Genomic DNA, 22,155 nt, shown 5'->3' with positions numbered 1-22,155 from the left:
CCTTGGGCATCTAGGAATGGAAAGTGGAGTCAAGCCACAATAAATTTTTTAAAATTCAACAAAATATATTTTATTTTCTGAAGTATACTGCTAAAGAACAGAAATTTAAATTACAAGCTAGGGAAAACTATATGCAAAACATTCACTTGATAAGAATTTCTCTCTAGAACATATAGATATGTTTTATCTAAATGATTGAGATAAAACTACTATTAAAACTCAGCAAGACACTTCTGTAAGTTGGCAAATATTTTACGTTTTATTTAATTTTGATTCTATCAAATTTCTGTGAAACACAGTTACAAAGTTGTTCATGAACGGGTTTTCTGTCATACAATATTCCAACACCAGTTCCTTCACCAGTGTGCATTTCCCACCACCAGTGTCCTCATTTTCCCTCCTTCCACCTCCCACCTCCTGTCAGCCTCTACAGCTTGCACTTTTCTTCTTCCTCTTCTTCCTCTCTCTCTCTCTCTCTCTCTCTCTCTCTCTCTCTCTCTCTCTCTCTCTCTCTTTCTGTCTGTCTCTGTCTCTCCCCCTCTGTTTCTCTCTCCTTCTCTCTCTTTCCTTTAGGGCATTATAAACCACAGTTTATATTTTTGTACTGTCAATTTATCCAAAGATGCTGCACAGTCTTGGGTCTGGAAAGATAACAGGGGGTAGGCATTTGCTTTGCACTTTTGATCTCCAGTACTGCATATACTCATCCAAGCACTTCTGGGAATGTCAGGAGTGATCCCCAAGCACAGAACCAGGAGCATGCACACTCCCTGGTATGGTCCAAGCCCATGCTGTTGAATTTTATAACCTGGCAGCAATATATGAACATTCCAATTTCCCACACCCACCATACTCCCTGTTACCATCTGTTTGATTGCAACTACCCTAATTTGTAAGAAGTGCCATGAGATTCTAGTCTCCACTCTCTTTAATAATAAAGTTATGAGCATCTTTTCATTATACGTTGACCATTTGAGAGTTGTTTTGTTTGAGAAGTAGCTGTTCAATGTTTTTCTACTTTAATTGGGTAACTTGTCTTTTATTATTTATCATTGTATCATAGAATTCTTTATAATTTTTTGTTGTTGTTTGTTTGGGGGCCCACACCTGTGGTTTCAAGGATTACTCCTGGTGGTGTTAGGAGTTGAGGGGAGCTATATGCAGTTCCAGGGAACAAATCTTAGTCAGTCATGTGCAAGAAAAATGCCCTACCTTTTGTATTCTTTCTGACCCTCTTTATATATTTTGGATTTAAGTTCCTTATAAGACATATGATTTTGTATCTATTATCTTTCATTCTATGGTTCACCTTTCTATAGTTCTGATTGCTTATTAGCAGCAAAAAATGCTTTAAAACTTTATACACTCTAAGTTACCTACTTCTTCCATTTCTGTGCTTCTTATAGGTATACTATAGGTAGGAAGCACTAGGTATACTATAGGTAGAAAGCACAATTTATTCATTTTATCAATCTTTGCCTTTCAACAAGAATAATAATTTACACTTAATATTGTTCATAAGGTATGGTTTATGTTGCATTTGCAAATTGTATTCTTTGCATATCTAACATATTTTTGTTCTTTTATTTCTCCATTACTTCCTTCTTTACTTTTGATATGTATCTTGTCATTTACCAATGCTATTCTCTTGTCATCATTTTAATATTTTAGTTATGTAATAGTGTTTTTCCTTACTTGCCAACATCTTATTTTATAGTAATAGAGTTTATATTAAGAATAATTAATAGCAATAATATTCAATATTTTTTATTTTTAAATAGTTCCATTGACTTCAACTCCTTCATGCTATTATATTTACATACATTGGATCTTTATGTATTATATGCCCATCAAAATAAATTTATTATTATTTCATTTTGAGTTGTCATTTAAGTCAAATGGGAGAAAAATAAGAGTGACAATTTAAAATCTTTATTTTATGCTGTTACTTGCATTTGCCTCCATAGTTACCTTTACTATGCGTGTTATTTTTGTCTCACAAATTCAAGTTATTCTCTATTTATCAGCATGAATGATTTATTTCAGTATTTCTCCTTTAGTGTTTCTTCAAATAATGGTTAGTATTGCTAACCATTATTGTTGTGGTGAGTATTGTTTCTTTTTTCTTTTAGATACAGTTTCTAGTTTACATTATTTTTCTTCCAGTAGTATAAGTATGTTTTCCAACTGCATTCTGGCCACTGTTGTTTCAGTTTAGGAATCACCTGTTTGGCCAAGAAGATAGATCGAAGGGCTAAAGCATGTGCACTGCCTGCTGGCGGCCTGAATTGATTCCAAGTACCACATTGTCCCCTGAGCACCGCCAGAAGTAAGCCTCAAGCAATGTACTGAGAGTAGCCCTGATCACCATCGGGTGTGGACCAAAATCAAACAAATCAAAAAGAAATTGCCCTTTGTCTGATTGAGAGCACATGTTAATGATGAGTTACTTCCCTTTTGCTGTTTTCAAGAATGTCTCCTTGTCTATGCATTTTGACAGTTTAATTATAATGGGCTATGGATGACTCTCTGAGTTTCTCCTTTTCAAGTTTTAAAGTTTCATAGGTGTACAGGCCAAAGTTGAAGTCATTCTAGACATTATTTCTTCAAAGATTCTTTATATTCATTATTCCTCATCATTGTTTGTTATCCTTTACAATGTGTCATGGGATGGTGTTCTATGCCTCTGTTCATATATTCATTCTTTGTCTTTTTCATGGGGATGGAATTTGGAACACAATTGGCAGAGTTCAGGGTCTACTCCTAACTCAGTGCTCGAGGTTGCTCAAAGCGGTGTTAGAACTAGGTGGTGACAGGATTGAATCCAGGTTTCCTGAATGCAAAGCATGCACCCAGAGCACTGTCTGTCTCTTGCAGATTCTCATTCTTTTTTTTTCACTCAAAGTTGTTCGTCTTAACCAATTAATCTTTAGGATTATTAAATTTTTCAAATTATTATTTCATTTTTTTCTTATTGATTTAAATATTAGTTTAAGCCATTAAATAAAAAATTATAAGTTATTGTTCTTTTCAATTACAAAAATTTTATGCTTTTACTTCTTTCTGTTTACTGGATTCTCCATTTGTTGAGATCTTATTTTTTCATTTGTTCCTATTATTCTTTGAACATTATTTTGTTTCCTTCTTGAACATAAGAAACTTGATTTAAAAATTTCTTTCTCTCAAATCTAACTTCTAGAATTCCCTAGGGACAGATTTAATTGGTTGCTTTATTTTTATTATAACCACTTTCTCTTATTTTCTTGCATTTATAATTTTTGTTTGAAAGTGACATTTAAGTGGTGGAGAATGGACACTGGTGGGGGGTGCTAGAACATTGTATGAGAGAAACACAAGTATGAAAATGTGTAAATCTGTTACTGTACCCCCATGGTGGTTTACTAATTAAAAAATAAATAAATAAATAAAACAATATATAAAAAGTGACATTTAAATGATTCAACTTTAGTTTAATATAACAACTCTTGCTGTTTCTGAGATATGTTTATCTAATGAATTTCCTAAACAAATTTTGTATATTTTTGTATGTAGCCACTGAAATCTCCTCTCAAGTTAGTGGCTAGAAGGGTGATGTTTCAAAGAGAGCATGTTCAAATACCACAAAGCCTGCTGTTTTACCTAGATCTGGATTCTTTAAACAAACTACACCCTCCTCAACTAGAAAGTATAATGCAGAGTGAAGTCAGCCAGAGCGATAGAGAGAGAGAGAGAGAGAGATAGAGAGAGAGATAGAGAGAGAGAGAGAGAGAGAGAGAGAGAGTGATCCCTCACATGTGAAATACAGAATGGGTATAACAAAGGGCTAAGAGCATTAGAATCTAAGAACTGGTCTGCAGAGGTGAGTTTGCTATGGCAGTGAGATATAGTGTGTTGATGGGGAGAAGGATGGTTAGGATTGACACAATGGTGGGGAAAATGAACACTTTGGAGTGAATCTGGTGTTGAAATGTTGTGTTCTTGAAACCCTACCAAAATAATAATATATTAAATCATGGTGACTAGAATTTGAAAAAATACAACCTCTTAAATTTTGCAAGTATTGGTTAATTCCCAAAGTTACGAAAAATTTATTTGGATAGTTTTTGTCGATGGTTTCTTTGCTTTTGTGATAGACCAACTCTTTCAGGGTACTTACTCTACTCTTCTCACTGATGCCATTCTCCAATTGCCTTGTATTAAAACATTGTTCAAAAAATTTTATCCATTGAGTTCTCAAATTATTTTCAATTAAACTATTTGCACAATCATTCAATATAATTTTATTAATCTACCTTCTTCTGCCAAGTTAAGCTCTCCTACAGAATATAGGTTTTCTTTTCTCTTCTGCATTCCATGTCCAGGCAAGAATAATAAGAACTTGTAACATTTGCTTTGTGTCAAGCACTATTTAACACACTTTACAGATACTAACTTATAAGATTCTGTGCTTACTAACTCTCTCGTAGACAGAAATTAAATAATGAATTCAAAGTTATAATCTAGTAGAAGAACTAGGACTTGAACTGAAGTACCCTGAGCCCCTAGGTCTTAAGTCATTGTATTGTGGACAAATTAACCAGTCTAATGATGGAAATTTGGACTGGAGAGATAGCACAGAGGGTAGGGAGCTTGCTTTGCATGTGGCCGATCCTGGTTCGATTCCTCTGTCCATCTCAGAGAGCCTGGCAAGCTACCAAGAGTATCCTGCTTGCACAGCAGAGCCTGGCAAGCAAACTGTGGTGTATTCGATATGCCAAAAACAGTAAAAACAAGTCTCACAATGGAGACTTACTGGTGCCTACTCGAGCAAATCAATGAACAATGGGACAACAGTGCTAATGATAGAAAATTATTTATTTTTAAATACAATTAACTTGTATTATCTTTAAGCTTACAGGAAACTTTGGCAAATCTGGAGATATAGTAAAGCAAGTCAGAAACTTTGTCTTGCATGCAGCAGACCTGGGGTAAATCCTCAACTCTCTATATTGGCCCCCAAACCCCTCCAGCAGTGATCACTGATCACAGGGCCAGGAGTAATCCCTAATCACAAAAAGACACACGTATTTACTATATTTTACATCATATTATAAAATTGTACATTTTGGAATAGGTAACAAAGGAGGAATATTACTCTACTGATGTCATCTAAGATGTGATTGTGTTATGTCATATGGTAGCAAATATATGTTATATACATAATTTTAAAAGAGACTTTAGGTACAAATACAAACTTTAGCATGTGAATCTTGAATCTATTCCAAGTTTTTTCACATAATAAATATGTATAGTTCCAGACTCATTTTGAAGCTTGCATAAAATTCTACAAGCGGCAGTAAGATTAATAATTTTTAAAGAGTGATTTTATAGAAAGTTGGCACCAGAAAATAAGGTTCTGTTTCATTATCTTGACATATAAAAGTTTATTGAGGTCACAATGTATTCTCTTTTGAAAAAAATCATTAGCACATGGTGAAATACACAATTTATTGGCAAAGTCACAGTACCACTTTTTCTGTGTAAATTTCTGAGCCCATCCAAACAGTGTTTGTGACAACTTCAAAATAGAGCTAACTGATGAACAGATTAGCATGAATAAAGTATTTCATGCAGTATTTAAGCTTCTACTTCTCAAATAACATCACTAATCATTTATCCACATAGACTGCTTTATTTTAAAAATTCCTCTATACATGCTTTGCAATCAACACTTCCCTTTCAAAGGCCTTGTTCTATCCACTTTATTAAAACACCCTCTGTGTGATGGCTTATTGAAGGTTTTTCTACCTCTCAAACTTTTTCTCTTTAGAAGAGACTCCACTGTACTTTTCCCCACCAATACTAACGGCATAATAAAGTGTTGATGTTTTTCAAACACTAAAATTGAACAAGGTTTGAAATAACTGACCTACAGTTGGTTTTGGCCAACTAAGTAATTTACAGCTTACCTCTCTGGCTTAGTGTTAACTCACTGTGAACCTCAAAGATCTTTTGGGCATAGAGGCAAAACCTGAAAAAATATTTGCACTTACAGGTTTGTCAAAATATGTATTCCAGAGACTCTTTCTTTGAGAAAATCTAGAAATTTCAGCATTATAAACTTTATCCAAATTAATAATGAAAGAAAATTATACCAAAAATTTTTCATCATCTCCCTCAAGCTATATTGGCAAATAAAGAAATAGAAAACTATGTTGGTGATTAGCTTATACAGCTTTCCATAATTCAGTCCACTTAAAATACAGCTTTCTCAGATTGACTTCCTTGAATGCCTTGGGAGTCTTTCAGGCAATATTCCTCTATACCAATACTCTCAGATCAAATACCAGGCACCTAGAGGCATCTCTGGAGCCCAAACCCACTGAAACTCTGAACTAGTCAGTTCCAAACTCATCACCCTGCCTTACCTAGAGTTTCCTTAAGTTCATAGCCTCTCCTCGCTCTTTTACTCTAGAATATGCTGGAAGTTTTGCATGTGACTGCATGCACTCCATGAGAGTGAGAAAGACATGCTGTTTAGGGTCAGAAATGGTGAAGTGCATGAAGGGGACTACAGAGCTTTTATCCTTGGCAGTAAGTGTCATCATCCCCCACAACTTCCTCCCATTCACACATTCCCTGATGTGCCTTAATTCAGTTTCTTGTCCAGATTATTGATATTCCTTGACCAAGTGCCTTGATTTCAATAAAAGGAAAGATAGCATTTCACTCTTCTTTTTTAGTTGGTGAGGAGTTTGGGGGTCACACCCAGCTGTGCTCAGGGTTTACTCCTGGCTCTGTGCTCAGTGCTCACTACTGGTGGGATGGGGGACCACATGGGGTGCCAGAGATTGAACCCGGGTAGGCTGTGTGCAAGGCAAATGCCCTACCTGCTATACTATTGCTCTGGCCCACAGCATTTCTCTCTTCTGTGCCATTAGGAAAACTGGGAATGTCACCACTGAGACTTAGCGCAGTTCTGTTCTTCACACCAGTTTCTGTTTTTGTCACAAGATTACTGATATATTTTCTTCAACAGAAAATAGTGAATAGGGTAGAGTGATAGTACAGTGGGGAGGTGGTTGCCTTGCACATGGCCATATGATCCTCTGAACCCACCAGGAGTCATCCCTGAGTGCAGAGCCAGGAGTAAACCTTGAGTGCTACCAGGTGTGGCCCACCCACCCTCATATTATAAGTATACAGTTATCCTTAGGTGGTCAGGAGAAATACTATTTTGAAGTAGAAACTTTATGATCTCTAATGGAAAAAGGCTCACTTACAGTACAACTTGCATACAGGAAAAAAGGTATGGGCATTGCAGACCGACCTGCTGCTCCAGCTGTGTGCCTTTCATGTGCTTTTAAAGCTTCTCTGAGCCTCAATTTTCTCATCTATAAAATAGAGAATCATAATCTGTTTTGAAGAATCGCTGCATGGATGAAATAAAATTTATTATGGTTATGTGAAATATATAAAATGTTATCTCTATTATATAGATGCATAATATGCTGTTGATATATGACTAGTTCCTTCTCTTTCCTTTGGTCATATAAATCACAAAGTTCTTTTTCACCTGTGGCAATAGTGAAAAGTAGGTGGGAAGAGTGGAGAGAGAGCTTACTTCCTTTTGGATAGGGCATCCTTAAGGACATTGTCATTTCTTTTGCATTGGTAGTTTAAATGTAATTTCAAATTACTAAACTCCTCTGTCAATATGAACAAAAGAGGAAAACTTGGGGGAATTAAAAAATCCCATATATTATCACCATAAAAAACTACAATAGCAAGAATACTGGAAGATATTGCAAAAATACTTGTTGTGTAAGTACACTAAAAATAGTATATTTGTCCTAAGTATGCATAATAAATTATGTAGTAATTTGTTTATTTACAAACATGTATCCAGTTTGCCAAAGAGCAAAAAAGTTTTCTATATAACTAAAGAATCAACTTCTTTTCCTACTCCTATTAAAGTTTGAACTATCATACTGTTAAAGCTCTTATATATTACTTAGGATTTTCTGTTAGTTCTTTATCCTTATGTTTACTTAAATGTTGGAAATAAAATAACAAGTATTATTCATCATGTAGCTATTTTTCAGAGTATATTACCAAAATTGCATTTTTGTATGTAATCTTACATTTACATGCCCCTATGTGCTATTCACATACTCTGATCTAATTATTAGGTTATGAATTAATATTTCTTTCTCATTTGTAAATTTGATTTAAAAACTATCTCAAATGACTCTTGAGTTCACCTTGGAGACCTGCTGTGGATATGGGTATGACCCAGGGCGAGATTTACACCCTTTCCCCTGGATTTTCAAGGGCCAGTGAGAGCTCACCAGATGCTGCTGTAACCTCAACACTTCCAAGGTGTCAAAAATCAGATGGGCCGAACACGTAACAGATTTAGAGATGACCACTGGACGAGAGCTATTACCGACTGCATTTCGTGGGATGTCAAAGGAATGCCTGGCTGCCCACCTACGGGATGGTCAGACTTCTTCGTTAAGACCCTAAATGAATGGTTTGAGGCTCTTCGTGTTCCTGGAGCAAGCAGAAGCCATTGGGCTACACTAGCACATGACAGGGATGAATGGAGATGAATGGAGATGTTACTGGCGCCCCACTTGAGCAAATTGATGAGCAAGGGGATGACAAGTGATACAAGTGATATGCTTAAATTGAAATCTGAGATTTCTTTACAAGGATCTTTCTCTAGTTTACAATTTCCTACTGCTTTTTGCTTTTATTTGTTTGGGGTCCTAATATGTTTATTTTATCTTTGTGTGCTTTTAATAAAAATAATTTTTATTAAAGAAACATAATTTACAAGGATACTGAGAGTTGAATTTTAGACATACAGTATTTCAACACCAATTCCACCACTAGTGTCAACTTTCCTTCCTATGCTCAATCCCCTCTAACCCTACCCATCCCCCACCCCCCACCTGCCAACTTAACAGGCACATTACAAAGTTCAGTGGTTGCAGCTTACATCTTATATTTTCAATATTGTTAAACCTCTGCTTTGAAAATGTAAACATAGCACTCTCCTACATCACTAGTATAACTGAAGCTCCAACTCCTGTTTCTGAATTACTTCCCTTTCTCATCTTTAACCTGCCTAATTTGTTTTCAGTCACAGGAAGTGGAAAGAGTAAAGTTACATTCCCTCCACATACTGAGGCTAACACCTTGGCCACGAGTTGCCAGTAGCAGCAATCACGGCAGGATCAGGCACAGAGTAGCCACAGTGAACACGAGCCTTCCAGAGCCATCTCCTCTGGAAACAACATCCTTCAATGTCTTGAACGTCACACCAACATTTGCTAAGTTGGTAAATGATCAGAGTTGATGACTACCTTGGGCAGGTCCAGACTTAGCCAAGCGAAGCCATGCCCAAACATATTGCCTTCTTCAGTGTTAATGTACTCCGAAACTCTGCAGGCAAGTGGCCCTGTACTGATGAGTATTGTCCAAACTCTGATTAACAAAGACCTTAATACAGAGGCTTATAAACATTAAATTAATTTCAAGGCTAAATCAATTTTTCAAAGATTTGCAAACTTCAGCAGTCAAATGCCAGTTTGCTTATAGATTTTGATTTTTTTGATCATTCAAAATATAAGAAATTTCTGAAAATGTGAAGGAATAGTAAGAGGTTTACTGTTTTGGAAAAATGTCAGTGACATCTTTTTTATTACCTACAGTCTAATTCATATACTTGTGCTGGAATGCAATTTTCCATTCAGTCCAATTATTTGCATTGCCAGCATTGAGATGTGCAGTGATGGAGAACGTTTGCTCTGTGTCCGTGTGCATGTGCGTGCGTGTGTGTGTGTGTGTGTGTGTGTGTGTGTGTGTGCATTGACTTAACTAAGGAGCTATTGGAAAGGCTTCTGGTCAGTAATCTTGGTGTCATGAGAAAGTATTACAATAAAATATGGAAATATGACCATTATTTCAATCCTGTTGAGAAAATAAGTATGACAATCAAATAAATATTTCTCTAGAAAAATAAGCTTGAATTAATAATGCATGACATTGCTAGAATTGCATGTTCAAGACTAGGTAATTTACAAAACTTCAATTCAAAGATCTTTCATCGTCTGATTCTGACCTTAATGTATATTCACTGTTGTGTTGTAAAATAAATCACATTAAAACATGTTAGCTAAAAGCAAACAAAATATCTCCTTTCTGTAGGAAAAGGTAAAGTGACTGTTCTGTGCTGTGTGATAGTTTTGTTCTCTGTGATATTGACTATTGCCACAAGTGTGGCTGCATGCATTTTGGGAGCTCTTATGGGATGGAATAGCCAATATGCTTCACACATAAATTTGGAGTTTTAGTACTGATTATCATTAAAGATGCCTCATTTCTTCTCTGTAAATCCTCTGTTTTCAACTGATTGTCCCCAAAAATATCAGAACATGTAAACATGTGTAAAACTTTATTGACATTAAGACTTATTGTCTCTCCTTCATTTTTATAATCTGGATCCAAAGTAGCCCAGAGTCACTTCTCTTACATTCTTTTGATCGAGGCCAGATCAGATGTAATGGGGGATACACAGAGATAAGACAAAGCGACGGACATCTTTGTGCAGTCCACCACATCAATTGATACGATTTTCAGCTTGCAAACCTCCAGTTCATTTATTTTCAACTAGGCATAAACATTTCAGTGCTTAAATGAAATAAAGGGATATGATACCAAATTCTACATACAATGTTTTTTTTTTCTTTATGGCCCACTAAAGAGACTATCTGCTTTGTTTTGTTTTGTTCTGTTTTTTTTAACTTGGTTAGTGCTTCTCAGCAGATGCAAATATCTGAAGTTCTCTCAGTAAAACTCTGTTTATCAAAGGCATGAAAACTTTTGCTAGGTAGGCTACTGTATTTTATAAGCATTTCGAACAAGGTTGATATCTTTAACAGTAAGTCACATTGGCAACAAATATAAATAAAATTTCTGTTATCCCTAATCACAGTCACTGTCCATCTATGTGTATGTTAAATTATTGCATAAATGTAGGGCTGAAGCAATAGCACAGTGAGTTGGGTACTTGCCTTGCACGCAGCTGACCCGGGTTCGAGTCCCAGCATCCTATATGGTCCCCCGAGCACCACCAGGAGTAATTTCTGAGTGCATGTGCGAGGAGTAAACCCTGAGCATCACCGGGTGTGACCCAAAAAAGGAAAAAATAAATAAATAAATTATTGCATAAACGTGTTGAGGACTTCTTTCCAAATTTAACCCCAAATATTTTACATAATGCCTTTTCTGTGTCTAATTTAGTTTGCCCCCAAACAATTGGGAATCTTATAGGGATTTCAAAATAGTATTATTTCAGTACCTTGATTGTCTATATAATTTTTTCCGAATTGATTTTTTGGAGGGAGGAGGGTTTGGACCACTCAGATGTGCTCACGGCTTAATACTGCTGTATGCTGAGGAACCACTATTAGCGGGACTCAGCAGATCATATGCGGTATTCAGGATAGTATCCCTGGTCAGATAAAGCAAGCACCTGACCACTATCTTATCTTTTCATTCAAACTCTTCCTCCTTGACTTCTTTTTAACAATTTTTCTTTTTTCAATTCTTACAATGTCACAAGATTTTTATCCTGTCTCTCATAATTGAAGAACAATCTTAGACTCTGAATACTGCCAGGTGTGGCACAAAAAACAAAAATTGAACAAACCCTAAAATTCAATATAAATCCTGTGCCATGTTGTCATTAGCAGATTCCAGAGTATTTATTGGCATTATCCCAAGTAGACAAAAATACATTAATTCAAAAAGATATAGACACAGCTATGTTCACTGCACTTACTACAGTAACTATGATAAGGAAACAGCCCAAATGTCTTAATTTCAGATAAAGGAATACAAAAGTTTTTTTTTAATAAAATTTTTATTTTATTGAATCACCGTCTGGAGAATTACAATGCTTTCAGATTTAAGTCTCAGTTATACAATGCTGAAACAACCATCTCTTCACCAGTGCCTATATTCCACCACCAAAAAAAAAAATAACAATAATAAAACCCAGTACACCTCCCATCCCACCCCCTCCACCCCCCCCGTAACTGGTAAATTTCACCTTACTTTCTCTTTACTTTGGTTACATTCAATATTTCAACAAAAACTTCACTATTATTGTTAGGAGTTCCCCACTAGAGTCAGACCTGTTGTGAAGAGATATGAGGTCTACTGCAGCCGCGCGGTTTTGGATTTCTGTACTTTAGCAACTAAGTCCAGGGAGATTTCTTCCAGATATTGGATCATTGCAAGCGTGTAGCTCTCATCTGTGGTCATCATAATATGGCGGTCTCCACGCCCTTCATCCCTGGCAAGGAAGAGAAATACCTTTCCCCTCCTGGGCAAGCATTTGGCCGAGGCTTGGTTCTCAGTCTGGAGACATTCTGCAAGGAGCTGCCCATACCAAAAGTAGTTTAGCTGGCCTCTGGAGTCATGCTTGTGCAGCTGCGGAGGGGCTGCACACAAGAATACAAAAGTTTTAATAAATATACATAATAGAATATTTTGCAGCTATAAGAAAAGATGAAATTAGGCAATTTCACAGAAATATGGTTGGAAATGAAAGGTATCATGTTAAGCAAAATAAATCACAGGTAGAAGGACAAATACCAGATAATCTCACCCATCTATGGAATATAGAGAAAACAAAGTAATGGTATTGAATAATGACAAATCCTTGACCTTGGGTTACAAAATTGATTAGCAAGTAAGGGAAAATGGAGGAAGGAATAAATATTGGACCAGAGGGGGTGGAAGGTCATGGGTACTTTTGTGGTTTAAGGGTATAGTAACTTTGTGCAACAATATCATAAACTTTAACAGTATTGTAACCATATTACTTAATCTATAATAAAACATTTTAATGAATAAATAACATAATTTCTTAAAACTAAGTTACTAAGGAGCATCTCTATGTTTACCAAGAATCAATTTACTAGAGCTTTTAGAGTGATTGAATATTAAGTAGGAACCAATTACAGCAGAGTTACAGAATGATTGATAGCAGAAATAAATTTATGAGGATTTCAGAAAGATGGAACAAGCTGCATGAATACCAATTTTAAGATTGGCTCCAAAACAAAAACATTTTCTTTTTCTTTGCTTCTATTAGTGTATAAGCAAATTGTGTTAAGTATCCATGATTGATTCAATAGTGATTTTCAAAATGTTTTTATATTCTTAAATAAAAGCCTTAGCTTCATAATATTGTAATATATCAAGATTGGCCACCAAATACATAAATACTGGGTGCAGCTGTAGAATTTAATAAAACGAAAAGTTTGAGCTGGCAAATGAAAAATTACATATTATTGGAAACTTGTGCTCAAAGTTGAAACTTGAAGGAAATATTTTAGCACTATCACAATATTACATTGCAATCATTATTTAATTTATCTCCTCTGAAATGAGTTGAGGGAAGTGCTTGCAAAGCCCTATTTACCTCAGCCAGGAAGTTAGGCAGTGGTCAGCAAATGAAGTCATGGAGAGAGCACAATGCCACAATTGTAAGAGTGCCTCGGAGTATTGTTCCATGTTGATCAAGTGAGGAATAAGTGTTAGGAAATTTTCATTTCATCTTCAACTTAAGAAATGAGCCAGATAAAACTGACTTACTACATAAACTAATGGAGAAACAGCCTTTTCTTGAGTCCTGACTCTCTTTAATCCCTATAAATGAAAAATACAATCTATATACACCTGAAAGTAAGGACTGTGCTTTAGTAAATTATAAGAATTTTCTAAAAGTTTTACGTTTTTTTAAATTGATTTAAGAAAATGTCATATATTAAGCTCCAGGAGTGTATTCTATGGAAATATTCTATACATTAAATATATATATGTACATAGATATATAAATTGATGATTATTTTTAAGAAAAAAATTGGAGAATTTTTAAGCAACCTGTGCCTTTCAATTGTCACTTTGAACTCTGGAACAAAGGAGACACTGTAAAACCAGTTTATAAAAAGTATTATGAGATACCACAACTGGCATTTTTACGACCTTATTAAACTACATTCAAGTAGCATAAATTATATGTAATGAAAGTGAAAAAGATCTCTGACCCGATTTTAATATTGGGTGCATGCTTATTAGTTTGAGTTTTTTTCTGAATAGAAACCTTTTTCGAACTTTAGCAGTTGATGTTATGTGGAAGTCATAAATGTCAGATTACATTAAACTATGTTGGTTCATAGAATAGCACAGTCATTAAGTTACTAGAGAGTAATGAGTAGCTCTTCTCAGAAAGTAAAGCCAAGGTGTTAACTTAGATTTGAAACATTCCACCTCATTATAAAAGCCAAATTAATTTGCCAAGTGTAGAAACAGCAAAAAAACAATTTTTCAAATGTGAAAGACCTCCTTTTTATAGGAGAAAATGGAAAAGGTTATTATAAAGTTCTATTAAAGAGTAAGCATACTAGTTCCTTGGAGGTTGTTACTAAGACTTACAAGTGTATTACTAGGAAATTCTACTCAAGAAGACTTGACATAATTAACTAAATGTTAATGATAAAGGAGAATTTGGGCATTTATAGAGTCCCAAGTTTGAAAATGTGTAGACTTCAGTATAAATAAAAAATTGATTTATCTCCTCCAATTTTTATAATTTATTAAAAAATATTTTCATTGGGTTTCAAACATTTATTTATTTATTTATTTATTTATTTGTTACAAATTCTTAAAACTATTTTTAAAAGCACACTAATTAGAGCCCATCCGAAGTTCCAAGTATCCATTTATTAAAATATAGGCCAAATGAATACTGCTGAGAGAGAGCCCTGAGCACAAAGGCAGGAATAATTATGAACGCCACAGAATGTAGTTCTCAAACCAAAAACAAATATTGGAAAAAGATGAATGAAGATACTTTGTTTTAAAAACTAAAATAAAAAGTCAACAAACTTTATAAACCCGATAACAATATTAGGTGAGTAAAACATATTGTTGCATTAGCTTATTTTTAAAATGTAAAAAAGCAAAAAAAAAGTAGCAATGATTGGGAAAATAGGGGCTCATTTGTAGAACTACAGCCCAGAGAAAGACAAGAATATTGCTCATGTATATACAGCTTCAAGCAAACAGGGTGGTTACATGCAGGACCATTAAATAAAGTGTCTGTTGTCAAGATAGCAGGTAAATCAAGCACTAAGAAGGACCCCACAAGGATTTCTAGAAACTCCTCTGTGTTCTCTAGGAAGAAAAGTGGCAGACACTTGTAAATCCCAAGAGACTTTAGGAAATGAAGTCACACAGAATCACTTAACTTTGAAATGTAAAGCAAACCTAAACCCTTTTATTTATATTTTGTCTTGAGGATATGAATGAAGCTTGAGAAATCCTTCTTAATAAAAGGAAAATATTCCAATCAAAAACACTTTTGCTTGAAATACTTTATAATATCTAACTTGTGATGTTTCTAGCAGCATTTTGAGTCAGTAATAATCATAATAACTATTATGAATGTGTTATTTTACTATTTTTAAATTATTGTAGCACATATTACAATGGCATTTCATTTGGACTGGAGCAATAGCACAGCGGATAGTGTGTTTGCCTTGCACATAGCCAACCCAGGTTTGGATCCTCCATCCCTCTCGGAGAGCCCGACAAACTACTGAGAGTATCTCGCCCTCACTGCAGAGCCTGGCAAACTACCCGTGGCCTATTCGATATGCTTAAAACAGTAACAAGTCTCACAATGGAAACGTTACTGGTGCACATTTGAGTAAATCAATGAACAACGGGACGACAGAGCTGCAGTGCTACATATTAGAATAGTTTCTCTTATTGGGACTATATGTTCTAAGACCCTAGTGAATTCCTGAAATTCTGGGTAATAATGAAACCTATGTATGCTGCATATTTTTCCTACTTAAAAATACCTCTGACAGAGTTTGAGTTATAAAGGAAACAGTAAGATAACAATAATAAAGTAGGAAAATAAAATATAGTCTAATAAAAGTTAAGTTAATATGATCTCCTGCTCTTTCTAAACAGAATAATACAATTATTAAATTACAAAATGAGGTAGTGATTTCTGCTTTCACACAGCAATGGCTCTCAGGTCTCCCTTTACCTTCTCAATATCCATTCCCTTATTTATTTTTAGATGAATCTCAGTTCACCCATATTCCCAAACGTAATTTCAGCTACAGCAGTAGTACTCTAGAAACTCAGCAGAATATAAATACAGTGAGAAGAGGAACAGCGTTTGTTGATAAGATACAGGGAGAGAAAAATGAGATAATGTAAAACAACTTCATTATGCTTGAAGTTACCTGGTTTGTCCTTCCAGATTCATCTCCCAGATTCATTCCTATTTGCTTAATTTCTTCGAACTCCCTCCCCACCACCTTGTCAAAGTTATTTTCAGCCTGATTTTTGTTTTACAGTTAAAAGAAAATCATGGTTTTATCAAAAAAATAAGTATTAAATTACTGTGGCCACGATAGCAAATTACCACAGACTTTGATGATTGGAAACAAAAGATATTTATACTCTCAGAATTTTGGAGATCAGAATTCAAAACCAAGCTATCAAATGATTTTCTTCCTTCTAGAAGTTTTCAGGGACAAAGTTTCATTCCTCTTTTCAAGCTTTTGGTGATTGTAGGCAAACATTGGTTTTACATGACTTAATCACCCGAATCTCTGCTTTCATATTCACACACCTTCTCTATCTCTGTGGATCCCCCACCTTTTTTTGTCTCATAATAGAATGATAAAAATGCTCATTGGACTTAGAATGACATGAGTTTGAAGGTGGACATGCATGTGGGAGGAGAGACATTATTGATCCTATTGCAAAGAGCGATTTTAGACCTTGATGTGGCATGTGTACCTGATGATTATGATGATTACCAGGCACTGAGTAATCATCATAGTCATCAGGTACACATGCCACATCAAGGTCTAAAATCGCTCTTTGCAATAGGATTTTAAAACTACTGATTTAACCTCCAGTTAAAATGAGCAAATTGACTAAATTGTTCTTTAGAAATTTAGAAGATGGGTGAAGGGCATTAGAAATAGAGAAAGGATATTCTTCTCTTAGTTGACTTTTTTTCCTATCAATAGAAATGATACAATTTCAAACAGAAATAAATTTAATGTACAGTATGTAACTTTCAATGATGTGTCAAACATTCCATTGAAAAGTCACTAGATTCTTCCAAGATACTCAGTCATAAAGCAGCATGGATAAAGGCCAAAATGAAATAGAGGAAGTATAATAACCAAACATGTGGAAGCAATGTAGCGATTCTATTAAGAAGTGACAGATAAGGCCATGGGGATATACAAATCCATCACCCAGTTTTCAGTGATATATAAAGACCAGAGACCCTAAAACACTATTAATCTATGGATGATATTTTTTGTCTTGTCTAAATTCCCTGAGAACCTCAGCTTACAGTACAAAATGTGTGATCTCAAATTGTTAGTTGAATGAATTTAAAGAGTATAGAAAGGGAGAACTGGATCTCAAGACACTGAGAAATTTCACACAGGTGAAAATTTTCTAGACAGAACTTTCCCATGAGTCTGGCCATGTTTGTATGTAGAAAACATATGAGGTGAATGCAGTTGAGTTTATTTGCAAGTCAAGAAAGACTTGTAGATTCCTGTCTCTCCAAGGCATAGCCAGATGGTAGAGGGAAAGAAAAGCCAGAGGTTATAACAGAAGTGCTAAGAATTACAGACTGATTGAAAAATTTATTTTATTGATCTCTAGAGTACATCCTCATTGTAGGGTTTACTAAACTTGTTTGGCCTGAATTTTTCCACAAGGATAGCACTAGCATGAAATACGAACCATTCTAGCATGGTATTATGTTGGGAGATGGAACATGATAGCTATCCAAATGATCTATTTTTTATTTAACTTTTATTCAAATCAATATTATGCAGTTATAGCTAGTTAAGGATTAATTTTAGAGAGAGTCATTGAGATGGAAACAGAAGAGCAAGGCAAGGGGAAGGGAGTAGGGATGCACATGGTTCCAATAGAGATAGAGTTATGCTCGAAATACCTGGTAAGATAGGAATTGAGGACATAGAACAACAAGGTCTTTCTGTCACATAGCATGTCATCAGTCTATCTACCTCATTAAAATTTGATTGCATATGATTATTATTAGGGATTTGACTTGTTGGTGAGCTTTTATATTTATTCATGTACACAGAAAATGTCTGCATCTGTAAATCATCCATTAGGTACCATCCAAAATCCCACCCCAATTTGGCAATGCTATTGGATTCAGTCACTGTCACTGTCATCCCGTTGCTCATCGATTTGTTCAAGCAGGCACCAGTAACATTTCTGATTGTGAGACTTATTGTTACTGTTTCTGGCATATCCCATATGCCACGGGTAGCTTGCCAGGCTCTGCCCTGTGTGCGCGATACTCTCGGTAGCTTGCCGGGCTCTCTGAGAGGGGCAGAAAAATCAAACATGGGTCAGCCACGTGAAAGGCGAACACCCTACCACTGTGATATCGCTCCAGCCCAATTGATATAGTATAAAACATTATTTAGGCATATTGGGGGTAGGTACAGTTTCCATGATTGGCACACTCTTCCTTTCCCGAGTGTCCTATGCTTAAGGAGGTTGCCTACAATTTATTTCCTTGACTCCTATTCTCTCTGAAAGGCTCTTTGCTTGAATAAACTTCCTTGTTTTTTCACTGTGAAACTTGTGTGTGAATATGTGTGTGTGACGGTCAATTCTTTTTTTAAAAAATAGTCAATCACAAAATCTATTTAATTTATTTACCTCTTTTTGTTGATTTTCTTAATCAAAAATACAAACTATAGTGTTCTCAATAATTTTCTTAGAATTAACATAAAGAAACATATACCTTCAAATAACTAGCTTTGTCATTAAATCTGTTTGATGGTCAGCTCTTTGCTGATCATTCACAAGAACCAAGAACTTCTTATCATCCTAAAGTTAGCATTGCCCATCTTTCAGTAGCTGCTTTTTCAATAACATTGCTGGGTTCTGAGCTGTGACTTGTTCTGCAGCAATCATGCATTACACAACTGTAATGGCGACTTCAAGGTCACTTAAAGCAAAAGATTTTCTTATCCCTAAAACAAGACTGTGAACTGGTTTCTAGAAATGTGTTCACTCTGTTCTTGTTTGCAATAAATATGACTAAGAGTTTATGATACTTTTCATAAAGGTATATAAATATTTTATGCTTAATATTTTATTTCAAATGAGCTTCTCAAACCTAACCTAGAAGAACATATCCATATTATCTTTCATGGCATAAAAATAGAAAGGGACTCTCCTTCACTATTGGTAAGAATGTGTCAACTGGTCCAGCCTTTTTGGGAAAACAATATGGGAATTCCTCAAAAAGCCTGAAGCTGAGCTTCCATATGACCCAGCAATATCACTTCTAGAAATATACTCCATGGGCCCCAAAACACACAGCAGAAATGTTCTATGTGTGTTCTATGCTCATTGCAGGACTATTCATAATAGCCAAAATATGGAAACAATCTGGGTACCCAAGCACAGATGTGTGGTTAAAAAAACTATGGTACATCTACACAATGAAATATAATGCTGCTATTAGGAAAAATGAAGGTATGGAATTTTCTTATAAATGGATGGACATGGAGAATATCATGCTAAATGCTAAATAAAATGAGTCAGAAGGAGTGGGATAGACATAAAATGATTGGACTCATTTGGGGGATATAAAAAAAACATAATATGAGACTAATACCCAAGGACAGTAGAAACAAGGGCCACGAGGATTGGTCCACAATTGGAAGTCGGCTTCAAGTGCTTGGGGAAAAGACAGTTGGAATATAGAAAGGATCACTATGACAAAGATAGGTGGAAATGATCACTCAGGATAAGAAATGCATGCTGAAAGTAGGTAATGGAACAAACATGATAACCCCTAAAGATTTGTATTGAAAATTATAATGCTGGAAAGGAGAGAAAAAAAGAGAGATAGAGAGAAAGAGACAGAGGAGGGTATATATCACATTATAATAAGCTTCAATGTGATAACTATAATGAGAAAGAAAAATGTATCAGTATAAAATATCATAGAAACACATTAGCCAACTTGGAAAACAAAGGAGGTAGGACAGTGAGTTGCAATTTCAAGTTAGCATGATCAAAGTAGACTTTATTATAAAGATAGATCTGGACAAACACTTGAAAAAAGTAAAATTTCTAAATGGGCTCTCAGAAGCACAATGATTTGAAGCTTAAAAAAATAGTATTTGCAAAGAGCCGAAGGTGTTTTGGAAGAAGAGCAAAGTCCAGCTTACTCTCTTGAATTTGAAAGAGAAATATGCACTTATATATGTTCTTGTAAAATCCATTTATTTTCTCCCAATTTCTTTTAAATCTATGCAAGGTTCATTTATTTTAGAAACTGAAATTATTTCTTTGGAAAATATGATATTAATTTGCTACTATATAAAATCTCTTCTTGAGTTTAAACATGAATTTTTAAATACAATTACAGAAAGTAATAATATGCGGCTATTAATAGCAATATTCTGAAATTTCTATAGTTATTTTAACAGTTTTTTTTACATTTATATAGGTAAGAAACATAGCCTCTTCACATGCCAATGTTCAAGCAATTGGAGTCATCTATTAAAAAAATTTACAGCCCCTGCATTTTTACAGGAATTGACATCAAAATAGAGAATTTAGTAACTAATAGGTAGGCATTTTTATCACCTATCAGAAGATGGATTTTTAAATACATGATAATGTATCATAAACTATCTGATGTTAGAATCAATACCTCTTTTAGGCACATTTATAGTTTTAGCCATAGGATTCTTCAGTTAAAAAACTTTTTAAGGAAAGCATTTTTAGTTTTGTACTTTCTTCTTCTGTGTGTGTGCTTCTGTGTGTGTGTGTGTGTGTGTGTGTGTTGGGCCACAATTGGTATTACACAAGGACTACTCTTGGCTTTGTGCTCAGAGTTTGTTTCTAGCTGTGCTAGAGAACCATGTGGTGCCAAGAATCCAGCCCAGGCTTCCTGCATAAAAAGCATCTGTTCAATTTGTTCAGCCCTTTGAGCTCTCTCTCTCTCTCTCTCTCTCTCTCTCTCTCTCTCTGTTTCTCTCTCTCTCAAAATAAGATTCTTTAGTGAAAAGAATATTTTGACAGAAGAAAACAGATTCATCAAGATACCCATAATTTCATCGTTGAACATTTTATTATGCTGCTTTTAACATTACCACCTAGTACTATGAATAAAACATTTGAGCCTTGTAATTTTGGCAAAATTTAAAAAATCGTTTTAAAAAAATGGCTGAGTCATGCTTTATTTCAAAGTAACATTTCTTTACTTTCACCTTCAGGAAAACCTAGATCTTAAGCTATCTTGTGCTCTGAAGAAATTCATAAGAATGGAAATTTCTTCTATATTCAAGGACAGATCAGCCTTTACAATAAAGAACAATTTAATCATGGGAAATTTTTTTTCGTTAGAAGTAACAGCTATGGGAACTGAGACCTTTGTTTCATATCACAGTTCAGCAGATGTCTAAATCTTGAGGGAAAAATGAATTCCAAGTGTCTGTCACTTTCTCCCTCCTGAATGGAAGGTAGGTAGAAGGAACATGGTCTCTACAGAGCTTGAGAGTTTCCTTCGAACACCTGTGTGGAGGAAGGAGGGTCTCTTGTGGTGGTGGCACACTCCCAACATCTGCTCCTTTCATTGAACTGAGTTGTAAATTGAAATTCCATTGCAATGTTTTTAGAACTAGTTGAAGTAAGGAGACTGTCAGAAATCCTCTTTAAACTTACCCTTATCCAAACAGGAAACTGACCCTTGGCCCCTGGACGTAACAGTACACCAGTGGAAATTTCATTATCCCCGTTTCAGCTGAACTAAGTGAAAATTAATTGTGTAATTATCTGGATGAGCGCATGTGTAAAATTTTACAATGTGCCAGTTAGATTAAGTAACGTGTTAGTGGCATGGTTTAGTGTAGAGTCAAAGCCATCCTATAAAAATGGAATAAAAAAATCCAACAAGGTTGGAAGGAAAACATGCACACGTCAGAACAAAAGCTTAATATGAGAAAGTAAAGTTGGGTTTAATTCCATAACCCG

Source organism: Sorex araneus, chromosome 4, assembly GCF_027595985.1.
Source record: "Sorex araneus isolate mSorAra2 chromosome 4, mSorAra2.pri, whole genome shotgun sequence".
Classification (NCBI taxonomy): domain Eukaryota; kingdom Metazoa; phylum Chordata; class Mammalia; order Eulipotyphla; family Soricidae; genus Sorex; species Sorex araneus.
Note: the sequence above shows the minus strand (reverse complement) of the source record.